At 43.1% G+C, this 20,860-nt stretch overlaps 5 non-coding genes across 5 annotated transcripts; all 5 read left to right on the plus strand.

The window, feature by feature from the left end:
* Nucleotides 1-15,167: 15,167 nt before the first annotated feature.
* Nucleotides 15,168-15,239, plus strand: trnag-ucc (transfer RNA glycine (anticodon UCC)). The gene has a single exon. It is a non-coding gene; the product is annotated as a tRNA-Gly (tRNA).
* A 520-nt stretch (nucleotides 15,240-15,759) lies between these two features.
* Nucleotides 15,760-15,831, plus strand: trnag-ucc (transfer RNA glycine (anticodon UCC)). Its single transcript has one exon. It is a non-coding gene; the product is annotated as a tRNA-Gly (tRNA).
* Nucleotides 15,832-16,352: 521 nt separating this feature from the next.
* Nucleotides 16,353-16,424, plus strand: trnag-ucc (transfer RNA glycine (anticodon UCC)). The gene has a single exon. It is a non-coding gene; the product is annotated as a tRNA-Gly (tRNA).
* A 1,112-nt stretch (nucleotides 16,425-17,536) lies between these two features.
* trnag-ucc (transfer RNA glycine (anticodon UCC)) lies at nucleotides 17,537-17,608 on the plus strand. The gene has a single exon. It is a non-coding gene; the product is annotated as a tRNA-Gly (tRNA).
* A 1,705-nt stretch (nucleotides 17,609-19,313) lies between these two features.
* Nucleotides 19,314-19,385, plus strand: trnag-ucc (transfer RNA glycine (anticodon UCC)). Its single transcript has one exon. It is a non-coding gene; the product is annotated as a tRNA-Gly (tRNA).
* Nucleotides 19,386-20,860: the final 1,475 nt, after the last annotated feature.

Consider the following 20,860-nt stretch of genomic DNA (forward strand, 5'->3'; position numbering starts at 1 on the left):
GTCTGATCGGTTGCCCTCATGTGACTCTGGTTGCTACGCTGGAGATTGTGTCTGGATTTAGTTTCACACTGGAGACGTTTTGTTTGTCTCTGCCATCCAGAACAAATTCCTGCTTTTATCATCTACTGTACTGTTGGACTTCTGTATAAACAAATGCAATCTCGGTTCTATTAGAACATAAAATCTCTTCAAGGTTCAGCTTAAAATCGATAGTAGTGCATTTAAAGATCCTCTTTAGACTCTCTGCTTTGAATATCTAATATGTTTTCCCACTATTCACTTTGATTACCTGTAGTTCTAAACTCACATCTACTTCCCACCATTTCTCCCTTATGTGGGTGTGATGGCAGCAGCTGCTGTCCTACAGACCAACATAAAGAACATTAGACGTTAATGCCACCTGTTGTTTATATCGAACCGTCTGCTCTCTGGCATCCTTCCAGCTCCAATAACTTCACTTTAACAACGGTGACTTCTCACTGATGAAATGCTTTGGCTGCTTCTGGCTTTCCATAAAGAATTCATGGACATTAAATGCCTTGAAAACCTCTCTGATGCTCTGAGGTGAAGCCAGAGACTCTGATCCGAGTCCATGTGTGAGGGCCAGCTGGTTCATGTGTCCGATCAATACGAGGGTCATTAGATGGTGAAGACGGTTCTTCAGAGATTGGAACTCTCAGTATGTTGCGTTCTCTGCAACACCTGGCAACCGCCGCATGGCAACTGTGGCCCCAGCAACCATGTCTCACCCAGTGGGTCCTCCGGGCGTCATGAACAGGATCCAGGGTCTTACAGGGCTTAGAGGTAACACTCACACACTCACTCACTCACTCTCTGAACAACACTTTATATCTAGTTATTGATTGTTGATGAGAGGGCTCTTTAGCAAAACGGACAGCTGTGTAAAACTGCATTGATTAACTGTAAGAGCTACTTTAGTATGGATGGGACCTGTAAAAATAATCAATTGTTATGAAAAACAAATGAATTGTCCGTTAATTGAGCCAAAATAATATTAGAAATAGTTTTTCATAATTTTGTATTGATAAAAATGACATATTGATATTTCTGTTTTAATTTACTTCTCAGCTTATTTACCTTTGTCCCTCTGTTTATCTACTTTCCCATTTAATTTTCCATTTTTTAAATATTTTTTTTTAACTTGTATGTATTTAAATTCACTTTAAAATTCATTATTAAATGTATGCATTTTATTTTTTTTCATTTCAGAGTTATTTTTCACCGATTCATTTCCCCCAAACTATTCCTGTATCCTTTCTTTTTAAATATCTTGGCTGCACGTCATTCATAGTGAATCATCTCCGGCTCCATATACGTCGCTGCAGCTGTTTCTCTCACTGCTGGTCTCCTCACAGTCTGGAACCTTCTGGCCAATGCCGCCGAGCCCGTTTTATTTCATTTAGTTCCATTCCATTTGTCTCAAATGTGCCTCAGGGGGCTTTACAAGCTGTACAACATACGTCATCCTCTCTCCCAGGACATAGGAACAGGAAAAACTCTCCAAAAACCCCTTTAACAGGAGAAAAAGAGGAAGAAACCCCAGAGAGAGCAACAGAGGAGGATCCTCTATCAGGATGGACAGAAGTGTGATAGATGTCTGGTGTACACAATGAACAACATAACAGAGTTACAACACATTCAATGTATATGACAGATAGCATTCATATCATGAAGGTAGCTGTAATAGCTCAATAATATAAATGTGACTAATAATAACAGTAGTGAGAAAGCATGTTATGAATGTAAACAGAGGAAGAGGAGGAGAGGTCTTCTAAATGAGACCTGCACCAATCGAGGACTGCTCCAGAAAGTTCTACCAGATTGTCCGACCCGTCCAGCATTCTATGATCTGCAGTGTCACATTAAAAAAAAAAGTGATATTTTACCTGAATCAATACTCTGCTGTATATCATTTAACATTTTTGACAATGCTAGCGTTTCTCTGTTTCTGCTAGATGTAAAAAAGAAGCAACTGTTTGCTAGTTTGTCACAACTTGATGAGGCGGTACTGTGTGAATATGTTGACAGGTGGTTGTGCTGCCCCCAGCTGGCCAAAAGAACCAATTACCCTCATGCGGTCTTAAATTTATGTGTTTTCACTATGATGCATATTTTTTTTTAAAAGCTGACACGGGAAAAACCCCACGACACCGGTAAGTGGGTCGGTCCTTATTTTGTGTGAGAGTGGCATTTTATCCAACTGACGAGAGTCACAGCGAGCTGCTGCCAGACTGCTCCCAGCTGTCCTAAAAGGTTTTAAACTGCTCGGCCAACATGTGTGACTCCATGCTGTTCCACACAGACACACAGCAGGTCAATCGTAAAGGAAATGTGGTCGGTGCTCTTCTTCTAAACCTTTGTCTCATAGGTCAGACTGTCACAATGAGCTCTCTGACTCAGGGAGACAGTAACTTCTGGTGTGTGTGTGTGTGTGTGTGTGTGTGTGTGTGTGTGTGTGTGTGTGTGTGTGTGTGTGTGTGTGTGTGTGTGTGTGTGTGTGTGTGTGTGTGTGTGTGAGAGAGAGAGAGAGAGAGAGAGAGAGAGCGTGTGAGTGAGAGAGAGCGAGAGAGCGTGTGAGTGAGAGAGAGCGAGAGAGCGTGTGAGTGAGAGAGAGCGAGAGAGCGTGTGAGTGAGAGAGAGCGAGAGAGCGTGTGAGTGAGAGAGAGCGAGAGAGCGTGTGAGTGAGAGAGAGCGAGAGAGCGTGTGAGTGAGAGAGAGCGAGAGAGCGTGTGAGTGAGAGAGAGCGAGAGAGCGTGTGAGTGAGAGAGCGAGAGAGCGTGTGAGTGAGAGAGCGAGAGAGCGTGTGAGTGAGAGAGAGCGAGAGAGCGTGTGAGTGAGAGAGAGCGAGAGAGCGTGTGAGTGAGAGAGAGCGAGAGAGCGTGTGAGTGAGAGAGAGCGAGTGAGAGAGAGCGAGAGAGCGTGTGAGAGCGAGCGTGTGAGAGAGAGCGAGAGAGCGTGTGAGAGCGAGCGTGTGAGAGAGAGAGCGTGTGAGAGAGAGAGAGCGTGCGAGAGAGCGTGTGAGAGAGAGAGAGAGCGCGCGAGAGAGCGTGTGAGTGAGAGAGCGCGAGAGAGTGTGCGAGAGAGAGTGTGCGAGAGAGCGCGAGAGTGAGAGAGCGCGAGAGAGTGCGCGAGAGTGAGAGAGCGCGAGAGAGTGCGCGAGAGTGAGAGAGCGCGAGAGAGTGCGCGAGAGTGAGTGCGCGAGAGAGTGTGCGAGAGAGCGAGAGAGCGCGAGAGTGAGAGAGCGAGAGAGCGTGCGAGAGAGTGTGCGAGAGAGCGTGTGAGTGAGAGAGCGCGAGAGAGTGTGCGAGAGAGCGCGAGTGAGTGTGCGAGAGAGCGTGTGAGTGAGTGTGCGAGAGAGCGTGTGAGTGAGAGAGCGCGAGTGAGTGAGCGTGTGAGTGAGAAGGTTAACCTTGAGACACTTTCACTCAGTAGATCACTGCAGTTCGTCCGGTTGTGACGTTGAACGCACCCCCCACTGCCTGATTTGACTGGCTTGTTAATGAGTATCCCCTCCCACAGCAGCAGCTTCTCTCCCCCAGTGGTAGCCATTGTGTTAATGTGTGTGTGGTATAGTGATGAGGACCACTCTGCTCACTCTCTCTGGGTTTGGATAAACACTGTGGGGAGTCAGAGAAGATGTCCTCCCATCTGTCAGGTTCAAAGTGTAGGACTCCTCAGGTGCGGAGCCCGATGGGTCGCTCTCTGAGGGTGGTTGGGGGGGGGGGCCCCCGGCCACGTACGGATCACATCCATGGCTGGTCAGTGGTCTAACCTTAATGTTACTGTGCTGATCTTTTTCTTCACTTTTCCTCCTGCGTATGAACTACTCAAAATAGACATTTCTTTATTTTGCATGAAAATTTTGCGGCATGTTTCCACTTTGACACACAGGCTACACACAACAACAACAAAAAAATCATGATCAATATTATGTAATCATCGGTGATTTAGACACAATTATATTGATTTTGTTTTACTAGCATCTCATCTTACATGTGTTCATCCACACTGTCCCTTCATTGTTCATCATACCCATTGAGAGGATTTGTTTTTGAACATGATAACTTAGGATTTTCTTAGAGTCGTGTGTATGAAGTGGTCACTTTTGTACGGTTGGCATAGCGCGAACAAATGTAGCAGAAGAAGGTAAACCAGTGTTGAAACCAGACTGGGGGGTCTGGTGGAGGTATGCGGAGGCACACAGGTCTGTATTCTCTACATGAAGAGGATTGAGATAGAAGAGACTTCTCTTGTGATTTTCTTATCTTTGCTCAGGCCTCCCTGCGGAACAGAGGCTTTCATTTCTGTGGAGGGGCCGTCCTGACCGACCACACTGCTTTGCATCGCTCTCAAAGTGAGCGTTGTCCCCCGTTGGCGCATTGAGCTTGTCCCTGCTCTGCGTGCTGGTGCTCCATGTTTATTGTATGAATATTACAATGAATCTGAATCTTTTTCTCCTCGGTCTAGAGAGTTTCTCAGCGGTGTGAGAGCGGTGGTGGGAGAGTTTGATCAGACTGTAGATGATGAAGAGGAATCAGGTGTTTATCAAGTCCGTCTCAGTCCATGAGAAGTACCATCATGCTTTGTCTTTGAGCTATGACATAGCTCTGATGGAGTTGGATCAGCACATTCTACTGGGCACGTTTTTCATCTTGACGATTAGTGTATTTACTGTCGCTCTGATCACGTTTTGTTCATTTGCTGCTATGGGATTTTTTTTCAACAGGACCCCGTGTCCAACCAATATGTCTGCCTTTGCCTAACGAGAGCTTTCCGCCTGAAACCAGTTGCATTGTGGGTGGATGGGGCAGGATGAAGGAAAGTAAGTCGTTCTCTCACTCCCAGCGAATACTGTTCAAGCAGACAAGCTTTTATTTTGCAATGCTTTCCTTAGAGGGTCGTCTTCCTGCGGTGCTGAGAGAGGTCCAGTTAGACTTGGTGGACCCAGCCAGATGTAAATGTATCCTCCAGACTGTCAAAGGTTCAATCCGTAACCGGCAGAGAGCAGCCATGACGGTTCTGTGTGCCGGGCCAGAGAGAGGGGGGAAAGATGCCTGCCAGGTAGATCCACACTCCATTTATTCACTGCACCCTGGGGACCATGAGTCATCACTTATGAAGAGATATCGTTATTCAGCCGCTTTAAATAGCCTTCCCATTGTTTTACTCCCCCCGTCCTCTCTCTCCAGGGGGACTCGGGGGGGGCCTCTGGTATGTCCGGCGGGTTCAGGCGATGGTTACTGGGTAGCACTGGGTGTAACTTCCTGGGGGAAGGGTTGTGGTCGGAGCTGGGGAAACCAACAGCAGCCGCCCCCCTTCCAGGAGAGGATCTCCGGGGGTTTTCGCTGATGTCAGGCTGCTGCTGCTGCCCTGGATCAAGATTAAGCTGAGGGAGGGTAGGTTAAGATGACACAAGTCAGACTTCACAAGCACATCACACGATGGTGACCGTTTACGTTTATCCGTGTTCACCCGTTGTTTATATCTAGGGTCTGTATGAACACTGGAGCACATGATCGCAGTTTGTTAGGAGAAGCCAAAAGCTCAAATGACCATCAGACGTCCCATCAGAAGACAAATGGACTTGTGTTTATAAAGCTCCTGTACACTACATTTACACATTCATACACACTCACACACCTGCTCATCCGATTCTACCTCTAATCACTCACACACACACACCTTTGGGAGACCTGGACATTTGGACAAGAGGAGCCGGGGAGCGAACAGCCGATCTCCCGCTCTACCTCTGAGCCATAGCCAGCTGATCTGCATTCATTGATTTTGAGGGTTTCTATTTGATTATGTTAATGTTTAGTTTTTTTTATTGCTTCGTGGTTGGGTCTGTGCTTGTGTGTACTACTGTATTCTTATATTTATCTTGAATATGCTCTTATGTTCTCATGGTTGTGTCTATGTTCTTATATTGTGTCCTTAAATGTGAGGCTCTTTGAGTTTACATGTTGTGAAATGTACTATGTAAATGTCCGTTAGCACATAACTAGAGTGCAACAAATGAGAATGTTAAGATGAAATATTAATAGCAGAGTGGACAGCTCTAAATGTATTGGAGTATCTTCTTCCCCGTCCTTAGAAAGAGTTAGAATGTTACACTTTCCTGTTTCCAGACTCTATACAGTGATGGACTGTCTGTGTGGAGGTCCGGTGTCAGACCTCTGGTACCACACCGTCGAGCTGCCTTACCTCCGGTGTCGGTCCACGGGAATCGCACCACTAAATCAGTATTTGGTGGAATGGAGTTATTCACCCCTCCATGGATCATAGTTCAATTTGGTTAACGCACTCGTTTTCATGAAAAATACATCTTCAAACTATTTTTAAGTACTTTGAAAAAATCTAGATATAAGTTGCATTAGTCGACAATAACATGTATTTTTTTCTAAATTTCTTTTACATTTTGAAACTTTTTTTTTTTTTTTCATGGGGTGATGTAGATAAATAGAGATGAGACACCTCTACTGTTCAGGGTCATATTGACCCGCTCACTCAAAATCAAGCCAAATGAATACAAAAGGATTTGTATTGAAAGTAAACTTAATTTATGTTCATTTATAGTGTTAAGAAACAGAAATTTACAAAAATGAACGAGGTAGTATACTTGTAATTGTTTGACGTTTGTTGATGTATGTTATTGATTTATGATCCGTATCTATGTTGTATAATTGTTTAATTCATTCTATCATTGATCAGGTTGTATTCAGTGAGTTACAGGGGCGTCGTTAGGCCTATTTTAGGGGGGCTATGTGCGCACACATGCCACTCCCCTTGAGGCTAAGCCCCACCCTATCTTTGAATCCTAGAAACGCCCCTGGTTAATGTCATGTGTGCCACACAATTACCAATATTAACGACAATATCAATATGTGTGTGAGTGAATATAGTTTGTGCCGAGCGGTAGCAGAAGATGTCGTTGTATATCGATGAGGACTTTTTCATGTTTGTGTGTTTACTGTAGCTGATGAGCAGCAGCAGGGAACAACTCTATCAGGTGAGTTCCTCTCACCACAGCAGCTCTTATTCATCTATATATATTTCATATCTATATTTCATAAAGTGTGTGTGTGTGTGTGTGTGTGTGTGTGTGTGTGTGTGTGTGTGTGTGTGTGTGTGTGTGTGTGTGTGTGTGTGTGTGTGTGTGGGCACATGTCCCATGACGCAATGATGAGCTGCACAAGACACTCATCACTGACACACTGTGTAGAGCTGCTGATAATGTTTCTTTTGTTTGCAGTGTGCACGAGTGTAATACTGTGTGTGTGTGTGTGTGTGTGTGTGTGTGTGTGTGTGTGTGTGTGTGTGTGTGTGTGTGTGTGTGTGTGTGTGTGTGTGTGTGTGTGTGTGTTCATCAGGATGCGGAATAGTTGCGGTAGTTGATGATCTGACTGTTGTCCACAGTCCAAATCACCCACAGAGCTACAGTAATGACTGTGTCCTCCGCTGTGTTGTCTCCGCTCCGCAGGGATACGTTGTTAAGGTGATGCTCCAGAGCTTCCAGTGACTCAAAGTTAAAAGGCAGTGTTCATCAGTAACTCGAGGCTGATCCTGGTGTTGTGTTCTTTGCTGATTTCGACCTGGAGGAGTCAGACGGATGCCGGTATGACTCCCTCGCTGTCCTGGGAGATGTGGAGGGAACAGAGGAGGTCGGTAGGGTCCCTTCCTTCTCCCTCGGGTTCATTTCCGCCATGTTTTGTAGTGGTGCTGTGTGGTGGCAGCGTTCCTCCTCCTGTCCTGTCCTACCACATGGTGCTTCACGTCACCTCAGACGGCAGCATCACCACGCACAGGGGCTTCAGCGCGACACTGACATTCATCAGCCATGCAGGTATATCCATACGAATCAGCCTGTGTGTGGAGATCACCTGCTGACTTACTAAAAGGTCTAAATTCTGCCTCACAGGGCAAGAATACAATGTAACTGTCAAGTCTTGAGTGTATTCTAATATACCTATATACTGTGTAACATAAACAGTAATATAGGAAACCTTGCTGCCTGTCTTTATCTGCAGGGTAATACAGGATGTTCGTTCATTCATTCATTCATTCATTCATCTTCATCCGCTTATCCGGGATCGGGTCGCGGGGGCAACAGCTCCAGCAGGGGGACCCCAAACTTCCCTTTCCCGGTGCCACATCAGCCAGCTCTGACTGGGGGGATCCCGAGGCGCTCCCAGGACCAGTTTGGAGATATAGTCCCTCCACCTGGTCCTGGGCCTCCCTCGGGGTCTCCTCCCAGCTGGTCGTGCCTGGAACACCTCCCTAGGGAGGCGCCCAGGTGGCATCCTCACCAGATGCCCGAACCACCTCAACTGGCTCCGTAATACAGGATGTGTAAGATCAAATAGAAACCTGTGTGACCTTCATTCTCTACAGACCTTCATAACCAGGACACGGGTGTGGAGAGTGGACCAGAGGGTCGGACAGATCACGCAGACCAGCGGCACGTAACATCACATGATTGGTGGTCTGTTTGGTGGTCTTTGAATCCTCTTTGGGGCTCTTTTGCATTTAGTGTGTTGACTTCAGGTTTGTGGATTTAGAGAGAGGGCAGTGAAGAGAATCCTGTGTGTAATGTAAGTGAAGAAAGAGAATGAGTACCTCTCCTCACCTTGGGCAAGGCACTGGCCACTCAGCTGCTGCAGCGGTGTCGTAGTGGTGAACGGCTCCCAACGGCAAGCATGGGGTTCATCCAGCTCTAGAGTAAATGAAGGACGCGTTCCCGCTCGTCTCCGGCTCCCTTCATGCACCTAACGGCACAACAATGATGAGGTGAAATGTATAGCGAGAAATGCTTGTGTACCTTGTAGTCTTTTTTATTTTTATTTTTTTTATTTGTCTGTCCACCAGTTGTGTCATGGGCTCATCGAAGCAGCAAGAATCACTGGCATGTAGAATGGTAATGAGACATGTAACACCAGAGTTACAGCTGAGGCAGGAGAAGAAGAATGACTTCTCTCAGTTTAACCAGAAGGTGAGATGAGTCAACGCTTTTGTTTTAATCATATTGTTGCTCTTTTCTCTCCTCTATCTTTATCTCACAATTTGTCAGCTCACTTTTCTTTTCAACTACTTCAAAAGAGAATTAGAGCTCCGGCAGTAGATGCGCCACTGGAGCGGTACGTCACTACGAAATCACTTTATTGTAATTTCAAACGTCTTGCTTGTATCCCAACAGGAAAATGGACGAGAGAAAATAGACACCTTGCTTTATTTAGGACACTGTGTTGAAACATTTTTTTTTACGGCATCGCTAGTTGTGGAAAAAAACAAACTATTTGCATATGCATCACGCGGCGGTACTGGTGTCTATGTCTGACAATGGACTTCCACTTTGAAGCGTTTCCTGCCTTAGTAGTGGCATACCCCTCCAGGCATCGGTATATACTGCTGAACACAGTGGCATACCATCAGCAACTTCTCCATCTCGGTGCTACTGCAGCATTCAGTCGAGACGTGTGGTTCAGTCTGGGAAGTGTTTGAAGGAACAGTTGAGCAGTTTGGGCCTCTCATCATTAAACTCTCAGCAAGAAAGTGTGAAAGCATAATCCCCAAAATACAAATCTATTTCCTTAAGCGCCACTGATGAAATGGAACAATTTGTATGTTTAGTTGATATTATAACATTAGTACAAGTAAGTGTAACAAACACGTTTTGACAATAGAAGTGCTAAGTGTGGGGTTTAATGGTCCAAAAATATTCATTCATTTCCAGCTAATAAGCTAATGGTTAGCACAGAGTTGTGTGTGTGTGTGTGTGTGTGTGTGTGTGTGTGTGTGTGTGTGTGTGTGTGTGTGTGTGTGTGTGTGTGTGTGTGTGTGTGTGTGTGTGTGTGTGTGTGTGTGTGTGTGTGTGTGTGTTAACTCCTCTCTCACACACTGTTCTCTTTTACTAATCGGTGGTTTTCTTTTTCTCAATTACTGATTTTGAATCATCTGGATTTCTTTATGCTCTTTGAATTAGGACTCAGTGGTTTATGTACCACATAACCTGCTACTTTGACCTGATAACTCTTCCTGATACTTTCTTCTTCATCAGCCTCCTTCACAATACTTGCTCTTTCCTGCTGTCTGTTGTCATGCTGCTTTGTGTGTCTCTCTGGTGTCTTGTCTTTTTGGGGTCACCCCTCTCCATACCTGCTTCCTTTGGGACTGTGATGCTGCTTTGCTGCAGTGTTTTTCCTCCTTCTTCCTAAACTAACCCATCACAGGTTAGGTTGAATAAACGCTGAGTCGTATTCTGTCAGTATACCATCAATGACATTTCAATTTGAAACACCAGACACTGTCCATGTGTGAGCCAATGAGTTTTCCACTAGAATTAAAAATTCAAGCAACTTGCTTAAAAAGCAGTGATATTACTATTTAGAGGTATGGATGTGACACTGATCCTTTCATTTTTTAGCCAACATTCACATTTAATTCAATTTAAAGCAGCAAGACTTAAGTTCATTCTGGATGTATGACCAATGTCTGACTATCAACAGACAGCACGGCTGTAATAAGCATAAACAATGCTTATGTTTGGGTTCGTCCAAATTCATTTTGTAATCTACAAAAATACAAGAGCGAAGGTTATAATAAGAACAGGCCACAAACCATAGAAACGCAATGGTTGTGTATTGTACCAGCCTGTCAGAGTGTTAGTGAACACAACACACACTGGACATCCACCAGTAGAGATCACAAGACGCAGCAGCACGGCCCGGTGTTATGGCCACAAAGCGTTGGTGTTTATTTCACTGTCGTTCCTCTTTATCAAGATCTTCAACTCTAGAGAACTATTTTGGTTTCACTGCCCAATGATTCATTCCTCAAGTCACTGTGGTTCCCAAACGTTTTGGCCTCTGATGCCTTTAAAAAAGACTTCTTGTCTCCTTGTGATCTATATTCACAGGAGTGTTTTGCTCAAATACTTTTTAGACATATGAAGGATGAAAATGATTGAATAATTAACAAATGTGGGGGTTTTTTTCTGCTTCGCTAACAACAGATTTGTAACGTTGCCGCACCTTAAACCGGTTGCACCACTGCCCTCCAACATGTGTGCACTAACCGTGCCCTAAACGTAACACAAGTGGTCATTCATGACACACTTGTGGTCTCTCGTGTTGTATTCCACGTGATTGTCCTGTTGCAAAATGGGACTACAATCTGAATTTCGTTGTGCAGTGACAAATAAAGATGTATTACTCCTGCTAACATCCACAGCATCTACCCTATTATGATAGAAACATGAGTTACATTTGTCACAGGACATCTTTCAGCAGAACACTACAGGAAAGGGAACTGTACTGTTCAGTCGATGGCCAGGCATGTCTGTAGGTACGGAGCACACTCTAGTGGCACTTTATAGGAATTGAAGGGAAATTGGTGTTGACTAAAGTTACATGATTACACATTCAAAATACAAAAGCTCTTTTATGTGAGAAATGTAGTAACTATAGCACATTTATTGTAGATTATGGTGGGTCATCAGTGTACTGTAGTGTTGATGGAATGACATCAGAACAGGTCTATTCATTAGACTTTCACTAAGGTGTGTGTTTATTACGACTGGCCCTTTAGTGTTTGGTGCTCATCTCTGCTGCAGCTCTCGGGATCCGGACTCCAACACACCTTGTGGACCCTTTTCACTGCAGACAGCAGGACAGCAGGTGTTAATAACACAAGTACAATGTTGTGAAGTTGGTGATGGGACTCAACAGAATGGAGCCCTAGATAATGGAATCTTTTACTCTTGGGCCTTTCCTACTTTAAAAAGGCTGCTCTGTGACAAGGACCTGAAACCTGCTCACCTAATGGGATGATGCCATTAATCCCACTTCCTATATCTACATTGACTTCTGCAGGAATCAGAGTAAAGTGTTCTTGCTGGGCGCTGAGCTGCAGTGGGTCTACTCCGTGGCAGCGGCTAGGGATCAGTGCCTTGCTCAGGGGCACATTGACAGGAGCCGTGAGAGAGGAGAGTGCTACTGATGAACTTGTGGCTGTTCTCTTGACAAACGTACAGAAATAAGTTACAGTGAGCCAGTTCTCATCTCTCAAAATGAGCTCAGCTGAGGGAACTGCTTCAGTACAGTTTTTTGATGTTAGACGTGATAAAGCCATGTTTGATGTTCAGTAATGTTATTCATAATGTTTAATAAGAGGGATAATGTCTGGCTCATGCCTCATCTTGTTGCGGTTTGTTTTGAGATAATGGCCGTATTCCTTTCATGATTCTTATTGTTGCAGCAGACCCAGATGTGCAGCAGTCCAGCAGCAGAGCCCTGACCCACCAGGGTGATGTGGACCGTAAGGTCTCACAGGATCCCAGACTGCATATAAACATGGGCACAGATGACGAAGACTACAGCGGAGAATCCCCAGGAATCCCCAGGAATAGAAACCCATGGCCCTGCTGACAAAGCATGCAATGATCTTAATAGGTTAATAGCAGACCACCTCAAGGTGTCACTCAGACAGAACCAGGACATTCTGATGTAGCATTTCAAAATTAAAGCCTTCAAAATCGCATGCATGAGCTACATGCATACGATTTTGTCTAATTTCAGATGAGATTTTAGAGGAAATGGTGCATAGTTACAAAAATCATGCCTAATGCCAATTATTATTTTTGTTTCTCAGTGGTATGTCCATCACTTTGGTTTAGACTGAAACATTTTTGACAGCTTTTGGATAGTTGTAATAAGATGTTTGTTGACCCATTCATTGAAGTGTTTTGGTCATGAATTCAGTTTAATAAAAGAAATTCAATAAAACAAGAAGAAAAAAATCTTGACACAAAACTGGGTAAAGCTGCATGCACTCGCATGACAAATACAGCATGAGGTTGACGTGAAACTGAGTGAAATGTCTACACATATTACACTATTGGATGGATATGTAGTAAAATGTTCATCTAGCACCCTCATCAGGTCAACTTTCAATTTGTTTGATACTGTTATGAAATCATTTCACCTCAGGTTGATTTCACCTTGAAATCACATTCATGAGACAAGTTGTCTAACTTCAGATTAGATTTTAATGGTGCATAGTTACAAAATCATTTCATGACAGGTTAATAGCAGACCATCTCAAAGTGTCAATCAGAGAGAATCAGGACATTCTGATGCATTTCAAAATTAAAGCCCTTCAAAATCACATGCATGATCTAACTTCAAATCACATTTGTGTCGTGTAGCATTTCAAAATTAAAGCCCTTCAAAATCACATGCATGAGCTAACTTCAAATCACATTCGTGAGACAATTTGTCTAATTTCAGATGGGATTTTAGAGGAAATTGTGCATAGTTATAAAATCATTTCACCTCAGGTTAATAGCAGACTACCTCAAGACGTTACTCAGAAAACAACATAATATTCTGATGTATGGGGTGACAGTGGCTAAGTGGAGAGCAGGGCCGCCTTTCAATCAGAGGGTCGACGGTTCGATCCCCGGGGGTTGATGGTTCGATCCCCGGCTCCTGCTCTGCTAATCTCATGTTAATGAGCAAGACACTTAACCCCTAAATTGCTCCTGTAGCTGCGTCTACGGTGTGTAGATAGATAAATACTGAATTGTAAGTCACTTTGGATAAAAGCGTCTGCTAAATGACTGTAATGTAATGTAGCATTTCAAAATTAAAGCCCTTCAAAATCATATGCATGCGCTAACTTAAAATCACATTCGTGAGACAATTTTCAGATGGGATTTTAGAGGAAATGGTGCATAGTTACAAAATCATTTCATCTCAGGTTGATAGAATACCATCTCAAGGTGTCATTCATGAGAATCAGGACATTCTGATATAGCATTTCAAAGTTAAAGCCATTCAAAAATGCATGCATGAGCTAACTTCAAATCACATTTCTGAGACAATTTATCTAATTTCAGAATAGAATAGATTTTAGAGAAAATGGTGCTTAGTTACAAAATCATTTCACCTCAGCTTAATAGCAGACCACCTCAAGGTGTTACTCAGAAAGAACCAAAAGATTCTGATGTAGCATTTCAAAATTAAAGCCCTTCAAATTTGTATGCATGAGCTAAATTCAAATCACATTTGTGTCGTGTAGCATTTAAAAATTAAAGCCTTTCATAATCGCAAGCATGAGCTAACTTCAAAAATAACATTCGTGAGACAATTTGTCTAATTTCAGATGGGATTTTAGAGGAAATGGTGCTTAGTTACAAAATCATTTCAACTCGGGTTGATAGCATACCATCTCAAGGTGTCAATCATGAGAATCAGGACATTCTGATGTAGCATTTCAAAGTTAAAGCCCTTTATAATCGCATGCATGAGCTAACTTCAAATCACATTCGTGAGGCAATTTGTCTAATTTCAGATTTTAGAGGAAATAGTGCATAGTTACAAAAGCATTTCACATCAGGTTGATAGCAGACCACCAGACAATTAGTCCAATTTCGGATTTGACGTTAGAGGAAACGATGCAAAGTTACAACATAATTTCACTTCAGCACTTCAGGTTAATAGCAGGCCACCTCAAGGTGTCACTCAGAAAAAAACAGGACATTCCTAGGTAGCGTTTCAAAATAAAAGCCCTTCAAAATCTCAATCACTAGCCAACTTCAAATCACATTTATGAGACAATTAGTCCAATTTCAGATTTGACGTTAGAGGAAACGGTGCAAAGTTACAACATCACTTCACTTCAGGTTAATAGCAGGCCACCTCAAGGTGTCACTCAGAAAAAACCAGGACATTCGTGGGTAGCGTTTCAAAATAAAAGCCCTTCAAAATCTCATTCACGAGCCAACATCAAATCACCTTTATGAGACAATTAGTCCAATTTCAGATTTGACGTTAGAGGAAAAGGTGCAAAGTTACAACATCACTTCACTTCAGGTTAATAGCAGGCCACCTCAAGGTGTCACTCAGAAAAAAACAGGACATTCGTAGGTAGCGTTTCAAAATAAAAGCCCTTCATTGACAAGGTGACTGATCTTTTCATGGACTTGGATCACTGCTTTCAGACTCCAGAGTGCTGACCATTACACCATGTTACCCAGAGACCAGGCTTGTTGATTCAGGTCAAAAGTAAATGAGTCAATACTCAATCGCATCTGACAAATCACGTTTCCGTTTGCTCAACTTTGTGCCATTATGAAATGCTCTATTTGAGCATTGGTGGTATAGTGGCTAGCATAGCTGCCTTCCAAGCAGTTAACCTGGGTTCGATTCCCAGCCAATGCAATTGTCATCGCTAGTTGTCAATTGAAGACATTGACAAGGTGACTGATATTTTCCAACATTTTGGGGTTAATGTCTTTAATAACAAGCTGGTTTGAGATTGGCATGTGGCTGTGCTTGAGCGGCTAAAAATATCTTGTGGTTGATTGAATTTTTGCTTTGCGAAGTAGATGCTTTTTGTGACCTCTGTGGACGTCAATGTTTGTAGACTATAGGAGTTGCATGGTCTTACTTTTCTCCATATCACATTTGAGTTCTATTCAAGCTTGGGAACAATGTGACGGGTATTTTAATTCTGAATTTAAGAATTTTGAAGCGTGCACCCCTTAATTGACAAGGTTCCACCGAGACATGGACTTGGATCACTGCTTTCAGACTCCAGAGTGCTGACCATTACACCATGTTACCCAGAGACCAGGCTTGTTGGTTCAGGTCGAAAGTAAATGAGTCAATACTCAATCGCGTCAGCCAAATCACGTTTCCGTTTGCTCGACTTTGTGCCATTATGAAATGCTCTATTTGAGCATTGGTGGTATAGTGGCTAGCATAGCTGCCTTCCAAGCAGTTGACCTGGGTTCAATTCCCAGCCAATGCATTTGTCATTAGCTAGTTGTCAATTGAAGGCATTGACAAGGTGACTGATCATATCCAACATTTTGGAGTTAATGTCTTTAATACCAAACTGGTTTGAGATTGGCATGTGGCTGTGCTTGGGCGGGAAAAAATATCTTGTGGTTGACTGAATTTGTGCTTTGCGAAGTAGATGCTTTTTGTGACCTCTGTGGACGTCAACGTTTGTAGACTACAGGAGTTGCATTGTCTTACTTTTCTCCATATCACATTTGAGTTCTATTCAAGCTTGGGAACAATGAGACGGGAATTTTAATTCTGAATTTAAGAATTTTGAAGCGTGCACCCCTTAATTGACAAGGTTCCACCGAGACATGGACTTGGATCACTGCTTTCCGACTCCAGAGTGCTGACCATTACACCATGTTACCCAGACACCAGGCTTGTTGGTTCAGGTCGAAAGTAAATGATTCAATACTCAATCGCATCTGTCAAATCACATTTCCGTTGGCTCGACTTTGTGCCATTATGAAATGCTCTGTTTGAGCATTGGTGGTATAGTGGCTAGCATAGCTGCCTTCCAAGCAGTTGACCTGGGTTCGATTCCCAGCCAATGCATTTGTCATTGCTAGTTGTCAATTGAAGGCATTGACAAGGTGACTGATATTTTCCAACATTTTGGGGTTAATGTCTTTAATAACAAGCTGGTTTGAGATTGGCTTGTGGCCGTGCTTGGGCGGTTAAAAATGTCTTGTGGATGATGGAATTTTTGCTTTGCGAAGTAGATGCTTTTTGTGACCTCTGTGGACATCAACGTTTGTAGACTACAGGAGTTGCATTGTCTTACTTTACTCCATATCACATTTGAGTTCTATTCAAGCTCGGGAACAATGTGACAGGTATTTTAATTCTGAATTTAAGAATTTTGAAGCGTGCACCCCTTAATTGACAAGTTTCCACCGAGACATGGACTTGGATCACTGCTTTCAGACTCCAGAGTGCTGACCATTACACCATGTTACCCAGACACCAGGCTTGTTGTTTCAGGTCGAAAGTAAATGATTCAATACTCAATCGCATCTACCAAATCACGTTTCCGTTTGCTCGACTTTGTGCCATTATGAAATGCTCTATTTGAGCATTGGTGGTATAGTGGCTCGCATAGCTGCTTTCCAAGCAGTTGACCTGAGTTCAATTCCCAGCCAATGCAATTGTCATAGCTAGTTGTCAATTAAAGGCATTGACAAGGTGACTGATATTTTCCAACATTTTGGGGTTAATGTCTTTAATAACAAGCTGGTTTGAGATTGGCTTGTGGCTGTGCTTGGGCGGCTAAAAATGTCTTGTGGATGATGGAATTTTTGCTTTGCGAAGTAGATGCTTTTTGTGACCTCTGTGGACGTCAGCCTTTGTAGACTACAGGAGTTGCATTGTCTTACTTTTCTCCATATCACATTTGAGTTCTATTCAAGCTTGGGAACAATGTGACGGGTATTTTAATTCTGAATTTAAGAATTTTTAAGCGTGCACCCCTTAATTGACAAGGTTCCACCGAGACAAGGACTTGGATCACTGCTTTCAGACTCCAGAGTCCTGACCATTACAGCATGTTACCCAGACACCAGGCTTGTTGGTTCAGGTCGAAAGTAAATGATTCAATACTCAATCGCATCTACCAAATCACGTTTCCGTTTGCTCGACTTTGTGCCATTATGAAATGCTCTATTTGAGCATTGGTGGTATAGTGGCTAGCATAGCTGCCTTCCAAGCAGTTGACCTGGGTTCGATTCCCAGCCAATGCAATTGTCATTGCTAGTTGTCAATTGAAGGCATTGACAAGGTGACTGATATTTTCCAACATTTTGGGGTTAATGTCTTTAATAACAAGCTGGTTTGAGATTGGCTTGTGGCTGTGCTTGGGCGGCTAAAATTGTCTTGTGGATGATTGAATTTGTGCTTTGCGAAGTAGATGCTTTTTGTGACCTCTGTGGACGTCAATGTTTGTAGACTACAGGAGTTGCATTGTCTTACTTTTCTCCATATCACATTTCAGTTCTATTCAAGCTCGGGAACAATGTGACGGGTATTTTAATTCTGAATTTAAGAATTTTGAAGCGTGCACCCCTTAATTGACAAGGTTCCACAGAGACATGGACTTGGGTCACTGCTTTCAGACTCCAGAGTGCTGACCATTACACCATGTTACCCAGAGACCAGGCTTGTTTGTTCAGGTCGAAAGTAAATGATTCAATACTCAATCGCATCTGCCAAATCACGTTTCCGTTTGATCGACTTTGTGCCATTATGAAATGCTCTATTTGAGCATTGGTGGTATAGTGTCTAGCATAGCTGCCTTCCAAGCAGTTCACCTAGGTTCGATTCCCAGCCAATGCAATTGTCATTACTAGTTGTCAATTGAAGGCATTGACAAGGTGACTGTTCTTTTCCAACATTTTGGCGTTAATGTCTTTAATAACAAACTGGTTTGAGATTGGCATGTGGCTGTGCTTGGGGGGCAAAAAATGTCTTGTGGATGATGGAATTTTTGCTTTGCGAAGTAGATGCTTTTGTGACCTCTGTGGACATCAATGTTTGTAGACTACAGGAGTTGCATTGTCTTACTTTACTCCATATCACATTTGAGTTCTATTCAAGCTCGGGAACAATGTGACAGGTATTTTAATTCTGAATTTAAGAATTTTGAGGCGTGCACCCCTTAATTGACAAGGTTCCACCAAGACATGGACTTGGATCACTGCTTTCAGACTCCAGAGTGCTGAACATTACACCATGTTACCCAGACACCAGGCTTGTTGGTTCAGGTCGAAAGGAAAATGAGTCAATACTCAATCGCGTCAGCCAAATCACGTTTCCGTTTGCTCGACTTTGTGCCATTATGAAATACTCTATTTGAGCATTGGTGGTATAGTGTCTAGCATAGCTGCCTTCCAAGCAGTTCACCTAGGTTCGATTCCCAGCTAATGCAATTGTCATTACTAGTTGTCAATTGAAGGCATTGACAAGGTGACTGTTCTTTTCCAACATTTTGGCGTTAATGTCTTTAATAACAAACTGGTTTGAGATTGGCATGTGGCTGTGCTTGGGAGGCAAAAAATGTCTTGTGGATGATGGAATTTTTGCTTTGCGAAGTAGATGCTTTTTGTGACCTCTGTGGACATCAATGTTTGTAGACTACAGGAGTTGCATTGTCTTACTTTACTCCATATCACATTTGAGTTCTATTCAAGCTCGGGAACAATGTGACAGGTATTTTAATTCTGAATTTAAGAATTTTGAGGCGTGCACCCCTTAATTGACAAGGTTCCACCAAGACATGGACTTGGATCACTGCTTTCAGACTCCAGAGTGCTGAACATTACACCATGTTACCCAGACACCAGGCTTGTTGGTTCAGGTCGAAAGGAAAATGAGTCAATACTCAATCGCGTCAGCCAAATCACGTTTCCGTTTGCTCGACTTTGTGCCATTATGAAATACTCTATTTGAGCATTGGTGGTTTAGTGGCTAGCATAGCTGCCTTCCAAGCAGTTGACCTGGGTTCGATTCCCAGCCAATGCATTTGTCATTAGCTAAATTGTCAATTGAAGGCATTGACAAGGTGACTGATCTTTTCCAACATTTTGGCGTTAATGTCTTTAATAACAAGCTGGTTTGAGATTGGCTTGTGGCTGTGCTTGGGCGGCTAAAAATGTCTTGTGGATGATGGAATTTGTGGTTTGCGAAGTAGATGCTTTTTGTGACCTCTGTGGACGTCAACGTTTGTAGACTACAGGAGTTGCATTGTCTTACTTTACTCCATATCACATTTGAGTTCTATTCAAGCTCGGGAACAATGTGACAGGTATTTTAATTCTGAATTTAAGAATTTTGAAGCGTGCACCCCTTAATTGACAAGTTTCCACCGAGACATGGACTTGGATCACTGCTTTCAGACTCCAGAGTGCTGACCATTACACCATGTTACCCAGACACCAGGCTTGTTGTTTCAGGTCGAAAGTAAATGATTCAATACTCAATCGCATCTACCAAATCACGTTTCCGTTTGCTCGACTTTGTGCCATTATGAAATGCTCTATTTGAGCATTGGTGGTATAGTGGCTCGCATAGCTGCCTTCCAAGCAGTTGACCTGAGTTCGATTCCCAGCCAATGCAATTGTCATAGCTAGTTGTCAATTAAAGGCATTGACAAGGTGACTGATATTTTCCAACATTTTGGGGTTAATGTCTTTAATAACAAACTGGTTTGAGATTGGCATGTGGCTGTGCTTGGGGGGCAAAAAATGTCTTGTGGATGATGGAATTTTTGCTTTGCGAAGTAGATGCTTTTTGTGACCTCTGTGGACATCAATGTTTGTAGACTACAGGAGTTGCATTGTCTTACTTTACTCCATATCACATTTGAGTTCTATTCAAGCTCGGGAACAATGTGACAGGTATTTTAATTCTGAATTTAAGAATTTTGAGGCGTGCACCCCTTAATTGACAAGGTTCCACCAAGACATGGACTTGGATCACTGCTTTCAGACTCCAGAGTGCTGAACATTACACCATGTTACCCAGACACCAGGCTTGTTGGTTCAGGTCGAAAGGAAAATGAGTCAATACTCAATCGCGTCAGCCAAATCACGTTTCCGTTTGCTCGACTTTGTGCCATTATGAAATACTCTATTTGAGCATTGGTGGTATAGTGTCTAGCATAGCTGCCTTCCAAGCAGTTCACCTAGGTTCGATTCCCAGCCAATGCAATTGTCATTACTAGTTGTCAATTGAAGGCATTGACAAGGTGACTGTTCTTTTCCAACATTTTGGCGTTAATGTCTTTAATAACAAACTGGTTTGAGATTGGCATGTGGCTGTGCTTGGGAGGCAAAAAATGTCTTGTGGATGATGGAATTTTTGCTTTGCGAAGTAGATGCTTTTTGTGACCTCTGTGGACATCAATGTTTGTAGACTACAGGAGTTGCATTGTCTTACTTTACTCCATATCACATTTGAGTTCTATTCAAGCTCGGGAACAATGTGACAGGTATTTT

Source organism: Cebidichthys violaceus, unplaced genomic scaffold (assembly GCF_023349555.1).
Source record: "Cebidichthys violaceus isolate CVI_PGR_0920_01 unplaced genomic scaffold, fCebVio1.0.p SCAF_3, whole genome shotgun sequence".
NCBI lineage: Eukaryota > Metazoa > Chordata > Actinopteri > Perciformes > Stichaeidae > Cebidichthys > Cebidichthys violaceus.